Below are 7218 nucleotides of genomic sequence, written 5' to 3' on the forward strand. Positions count from 1 at the left end.
CTTCATCAGCGTCTCCTTTCACGCCATGACGTTTCGTTGACGAGTCCCTGTGTGTGAGCTGTTACTATAGAAACGGTCAGGTATTCAAAGGAGAGCGTTCGTATAAACCTGCGATTTACAGCTATGCTCCTGTTCATCAAGGCCTCCCGACGAGCTGCTGCTGAGTTGGTGTTTGCGTCCGAACTGAACAACTGAAAAGTTCTCCCCGTCTCGCTCGATAAACATCCGCTGAACGTTTTACGCTGCGGGTGCAGGGGGATTTTTTTTCCCCTCAGATCATAAAAAGGCAATACAATCACGCGCATTTCCCAACAGTGTGTTCACTCATTAGCCTTTTAGACCATTGATCAAAGTTTACTGACAAATTCTGTGATTATATGAGTCCTTATGCTCAATAAAGCTGATTACATTGGGGCCAAGAGCTCTCACACACACACACACACACACACACACACACACACACACACACGGCTCCTTACAGAGTCAGATTTATGACGCACGCCATCGGGTCTGATAGAAGGCAAAAAACAACTATTGATTTTTCATATTTTTCCCCAAACTTGTTTACTCTGGATCCTCCGGTGGCCCTGTGTGTGTGTGTGTGTGTGTGTGTGTGTGTAAGGGGAAAGGGATTATTACCCCTCACTTCTGATGAGACAAATTGCTCGGCGTGACTCCGGTGGCCGACGGCTACGCTTTGATGTCACGTCGTTTCATTTGCCCTTCTGACTAAATGATTATTGATTTTAGATTTTTGAAGCTCTCGAAAATGTGAAAATCAGGACGAGGCCCTCCGGAGGGTGGGGATTTGTTTTATTAACTTATTTCTTGCAGGCCTAATTCTTCTCGGCTGACTGCATGATATGATGCCCGTGTGTGTGTGTGTTGAAGGTAAAGTGTGCACTTTAACCACTGCTAAATACTTTTTTTTAAGAAACGAAAAAAAAATGGTCGAAGGGTCTTAACTTATCTTTTTAAATGTAATGTAATGTAACGTAGCTTGATGACGGCTGTGTCCCAGATGCAAATGTTTCCTCAGTGAAAAAAAAAACAATCTGCATATGAAGATACTGTAACATATTAAAGCTAGACGGCCTTTCGATTTCATAAAACCGGTGAAATGTAGTTCCGTCTGAAATGTGGTGATTGTGATATCTGTTTATTTCTGTAATATCTGACAAAATATCAGGCCATTCTGTGGCTGGGAAGTTATTTAATTTGAGGGGATTAAAGCAAATAATGTGCATGAAATCGCTCGCTTGGTGCAGTCAAGCAGACAGAGGAAGTCCGTGTGCGCATGCGCAGGTTTACCTTCTTCTTCTTCTTTTGGGTTTTACGGCAGCTGGCATCCACAGTGTTGCATTACTGCCATCTACAGGTTTCCCTTTGAGCGTGCACTGACAGTTCCATCATTCTGTCGCTAAACGAACAGCTGATCACACCGAGGTGCTCGCTGAGCGCCAATATTTATTAGTTTGGTCCTGCGTTTCCTTTCCTTCGTATTTAACATATAGTGGATATAAAAAGTGTACACCCCCTGTTAAAATGATCGGTTTTTCTGATGTAAAAAAATGAGACCACAAGAAATAATTTCAAAAATTTTCCCACCTTTAATGTGAACTATAACCTGTACAATTCAATTGAAAAACAAACAAATCTATTTTGGGGAAAAACATAAAAAAAAACCCTTACAATAAGCTGGTTGCATAAGTGTGCGCACCCTTAAACTCATACTGTACTCTGTTGAAGCACCTTTTGATTTAATTACAGCATTCAGTCTTTCTGGGTTCACACCTGCCATCAATTAAAATGACTCTGATTAACCCCAAATAAAAGTTTAGACATTAATCTGTTGCATCCTCCAGCAAAAGCCACGTGAGCTGGCAAAGCATCAGCGGGATCTCATTGTTGAAAGGTATCAGAAGGGTACAAACACATTTCCACAGTGTTCGATATACCATGGAGCACAGTGAAGACCGTCATCAAGAAGTGGAGAAAATATGGGACAACAGTGACGTTACCGAGAACTGGACGTCCCTCCAAAATTGATGAAAAGACAAGATGAAAACTGGTCAGGGAGGCTGCCGAGAGGCCTACAGCAACACTGAAGGAGCTGCAGGAATTTCTGGCAAGTACTGGTTGTGTACTACATATGACAACAATCTCCCGTATTCTCCATATGTCTGAACTATGAGGTAGGGTCAAAGAAAAACATCCAGGCCCGGCTAAATTTCACAAAAAAAAAAATACATCAACTCTCCCAAAAGCATGTGGGAAAATGTGTTATGGTCTGATGAAACCAAGGTTGAACTTTTTGGCCACAATTCCAAAAGGTATGTTTGGCGCAAAAACAACAGTGAACATCACCAAAAGAACCCCATACCCACGGTGAAGCATGGTGGTGGCAGCATCATGTTTTGGGGTTGTTTTTCTTCAGCTGGAACAGGGGCTTTAGTCAAGGTGGAGGGAATTATGAACCGTTCTAAATACCAGTCAATTTTGGCCCAAAACCTTCAGGTGTCTGCTAGAAAGCTGAAGATGAATTTCATCTTTCAGCACGACAATGACCTCAAAAAAGTTTTGGAACGGCCCAGCCAGAGCCCAGACCTAAATCCAATTGAAAATCTGTGGGGTGGCCTGAAGAGGGCTGTGCACAAGAGACACCCTCGCAATCTGACAGATTTGGAGCGCTTTTGCAAGGAAGAGTGGGCAAATATTGCCAAGTCTAGATGTGGCAGGCTGATAGACTCCAACCCAAAAAGACTGAATGCTGTAATTAAATCAAAAGGTGCTTCAACAAAGTATTAGTTTAAGGGTACGCACACTTATGCAACCAGCTTATTGTCCTTTTTTTCCCCCCAACAGATTTGTTTGTTTTTCAGTTGAATTGTACAGGTTATAGGTCACATTAAAGGTGGGAAAAGTTTTGAAATTATTTATTGTGGTCTCATGTTTTTCCATCAGAAAAACCGATCATTTTAACAGGGGATGTACACTTTTTATATCCACTGTAACGTCTTTTCTTCTCGCTTTCTTTCTGTTACTGTAGTCGCTCTTTCACATTTCATTCGCACACTCACGTCCTCCATTTTTCTCTCCTGTTTCAAATGTGTATCCCACAATGCCTTGCATGAACGGGGAAAGCCCACCACGGGATGTGATGCATGACGTCGTATCTTGAATTGGGTCATGGTGAAGCAGGAAAAAATAGCGGAGAATTTAGAGCCACGTGGAGATAAATTCATTAAGTGTCCTGTAAAAAAAAAAAAAAAACGAATACAGTTGGAAGTCTGTGATTCAAATTCAGTAGCTTTCAGTCCTTCTTCTGCTTCTTCTTCTTTTGGCTGCTCCCGATTAGGGGTCGCCACAGCGGATCTTTCGTCTCCATCGCTCCCTGTCTTCCGCGTCCTTCTCTTCCACACCTGCCACTTTCATGTCCTCTCTCACCACATCCATGTATCTCCTCTTTGGCCTTCCTCGTTTTCGTTTGCCTGGCAGCTCCATCCTCAACATTCTCCTTCCCACATGCTCTGCATCTCTGAGATGGTATGGGCACATCCTGAGAAGAGAGTAGCTTTCAGTCCACTAAACAAAAATAATTGGGTGTCGGGGAAATTCTTTTTATGACCTACACTTGAAAAATCTAATTAGCTACACAATCAGTAACACGTTACAGTGAACATTATAGATCACAAAACTTTATGAATTTCAGGTTTGAGGTTCTTTCAGTCAAAGAAACAGTTCTGTTCAGACCACATCTGTCTGTCATGGACATGCTAGTAAAGCTTGTGACGATGACACAGAGATGGTGTCAATCTTCTTCATTTCTAACCTCTAAACACGTCATCTTCAAAACCAGAGAGAAAAAAAGGTGTAAATTAATTTGTAATCCAGTATCTTGATCTTCGTCTTTGTGCTCATCAGCAAAGTCGCAGATTGTACATCGATACCAGAAGACACATGAGCACTTAAAACAAGACCTCCAGGTGTGACATTATTCAATTAAACTGAAGCAAATTTACACGTTAAAGCCACAATTTGTCTGAAAAGTCGTACATTTTTAGCTGCGAAGCAACAAATTTACATACATTTTGTACCTTGCAAGCTTCTTGATACACAGATGCTAGCAAATTAGCAGGTGAATATTTCAAGTTGAAGATGAAACCCTGCAAAAATGTCCGAGAACAGTGACTCAAAATGAAATCAAGGTCCACGTCCAGTCAAGCATCAACTTTGTTTGTGTGTGAGAATTTTATGTAATAAAGAAACAGCAAAGACATGCTAGCGAAACTAGCAGAGATCAGACTCTGGAGGTCGTCATGCAGATCTTAAAAATATACCTATATCTCAGGATACAACGTCTCTGGAAAGAAATTAAAAATAGGAACAGGATTGTTTAATAGCGAGCCAAGAAACGAGCAAAATGTTTGACTTGGAAGCTAATTTTAAATGTCCAGCCTTCAACAAACAAAACACAATGACATTCAGAATTCTGTTCACTTTTTATCACGATTTCATCCAGTTTTAATGAAACCTTGCAAAGTCGTGCTAGCAGAAGCAGAGAAAGTTAGGCTTTGGAATTGTATTCCTTCAAAACATGACAAGAAATACAATTAAAATGATATAGTCCCTGCGACAAAACCTAGCATCATGTAGCTATCCAAGCAAAGCTAAAAGGGACAGGTATTTGTCATTCATGCTAAGTTATATCCATGAAATCGTCACATTAAAAACAAACTAAAAGCTAGCATAGATGAACTCGGATAACTAGCGAAGGCTAGTCTTTAAGTCATGCTAACACAAAAATTCAAAACATTAAATAAATCAGGGAAATTACATTTCATAGTTTCATTGAAGCATCGCTTTTCTGTGGTACAAAAACAAGCAAAAGATGCACTAGCATAACTAGCATAGGCTTGTACGGTGTCTCTAAGTCATGCTAAATCTTTAAACTGAAAAATTCTAGTAAACTAGCAGCGGTCAGACTGTGCACGTGAATCCATTTTACACCTTCAAAAGGTGATCAAAGATTTAAACACTGACCCGTTATGTGGGATAAAAACGAGCAAAGACGTTCTCGCATAACTTGCAACGGCAAGTATTTTTCAATTTTAAACCTTCAAACTGCCTCAAAATTTCAGTTCAAGCCTCATATCTCTCTCTGTGTGAGACAAATTTTAGATCAAGATTAGCAAAAACATGCTAACAGAGGTCGTCATGAAATTCACACCTTCAGAACAAAACAATGTCCTCAGATGGACTGAATCTCACTGACGCCATTAGGAGTTCCATTAAAGCCTCGCTGTTCTGTGGGACAAAAGCTAGCATCCGTGTCCGAGCGTAACTCGCAAAAGGCTAGTTCTGGATTTGCAAGTCATGCTAGCATAAAATGTTAAACCTTCAAAATAACGCCGTCTTTAAAATTCCTTCGATAAAGTGGATATTTCTGTTTGAGCCTCACACTTCGGTCTGTGAGAAGTGACAGAGCAAGAACAGCAAAAACATGCTAGCAGAACTAGCGGAGGTCAGACACTGTAGGTCGTTGTGAATTGAAATGCAATGACACTCCTCAAAAAAAAAAAAGAGTGGATTGAATCAAGGCGGCATTACAAATTCCAGACACTTCGGCGTCCAACCTGCGTTCTGTCTCTTTTTATCGGCTCAGCTCGGCGCGCGAGGGCCTTCGGGAGAGAATATAAGGTTGCGAAAATGCCCTGGATTAGTTTACATGTTCTTTGAACACGGCAAACATTTGCTTTGAACTTTAGCTTTGAATCCCAAAATGTAGCGAGGAATACCATCGAGGATACACTTGCGTGCGTGCGCATGTGTGTGTGTGTGTGTGTGTGTGTAGGCATCTTAGCAGTTTTCACTTCTATCCCTTCAGCAGATCGACACAAAATAAAAGCGTGAGAGTGTGAGAGAACAAAACCCTCTCCAGAGCGTACATAATTAAAACAACAACAACAATTTGATGGAAAATCAAATTCAGCCTCCTTAATGTCAATCATTCCAGACACAATTTGTAAAATTTCCTTCTTTGGAAACGGAGCTATGATGATCACCTAGCTAAGAATCCATCATCATCTCTCTCACAAAAAATCAATTCTGACGCTGATTCACATCAAATCAACATCAGTGATGTTTAAGACAAAACTTTGGAGCGTTCTGAGGGCAGCCATCTTTAAAGCTAGACGGCCTTTCGAGTTCATAAAATGGATGAAATTTAGTTCCGTCTGAAATGTGGTGATTGTGATATCTGTTTATTTCTGTAATATCTCACAAAATATCAGGCCATTCTGTGGCTGGGAAGTTATTTAATTTGAGGGGATTAAAGCAAATAATGTGCATGAAATCGCTCGCTTTGCGCAGTCAAGCAGACAGAGGAAGTCCGTGTGCGCATGCGCAGGTTTACCTTCTTCTTCTTCTTTTGGGTTTTATGGCAGCTGGCATCCACAGTGTTGCATTACTGCCATCTACAGGTTTCCCTTTGAGCGTGCACTGACAGTTCCATCATTCTGTCGCTAAACGAACAGCTGATCACACCGAGGTGCTCGCTGACCGCCGATTAGGGATGGCGAAAACTAAAAAAAATCTTGACCGACCACCGAGCCTCATTAGCTGGTTAAAGTCGGTTAACCTATGAGTTTAACAGGGATGCAAACGGCGCGCCTTTTGGCAGATGCCGCCTTTTTCACGGCTGAATCGTGCAGATCCAATTTTTTTTTTGGGGGGGGGGGGGGGGGGGGGCGTTGGAGTGTCTGAATAATTTCAACAGCATTTGCTTATTTAGTCATTTTAATACAGAATTTACTCTGATGAAATTATTCAGACACTCCAACGCCCCCCCCCCCCTAAAAAAAAAAAATCGGATCTGCACGATTCAGCCGTGAAAAAGTTGGCATCTGCACCTTTAGTTTGTGTGGAGAGATATGATCTGCAATAACATGCATTGTTGGCTACAGACCGAAACATACTTTCAGAATGCACTGGCCAAGGCAGGACTAAACTCCATGTGCCTTCTAATAATAATTAAAAAAAAAAACAGAATAGTAATTTGTAAGCTAAAAAGCCTGTGTCTACACTTTTCTCTCGCCGAGTGGCAGCTGTTTTCAACTGGGGTGGGACATGACTGAATGGGTGTTTCTGATTTGTCAGCTGTCGTCCTTACACCGCATGGCACGCCCCAAGTGTTTACAACACAGACTTTCAGGTTCT

The sequence above is a fragment of the Neoarius graeffei genome, chromosome 5 (genome assembly GCF_027579695.1).
Source record: "Neoarius graeffei isolate fNeoGra1 chromosome 5, fNeoGra1.pri, whole genome shotgun sequence".
Lineage (NCBI taxonomy): Eukaryota > Metazoa > Chordata > Actinopteri > Siluriformes > Ariidae > Neoarius > Neoarius graeffei.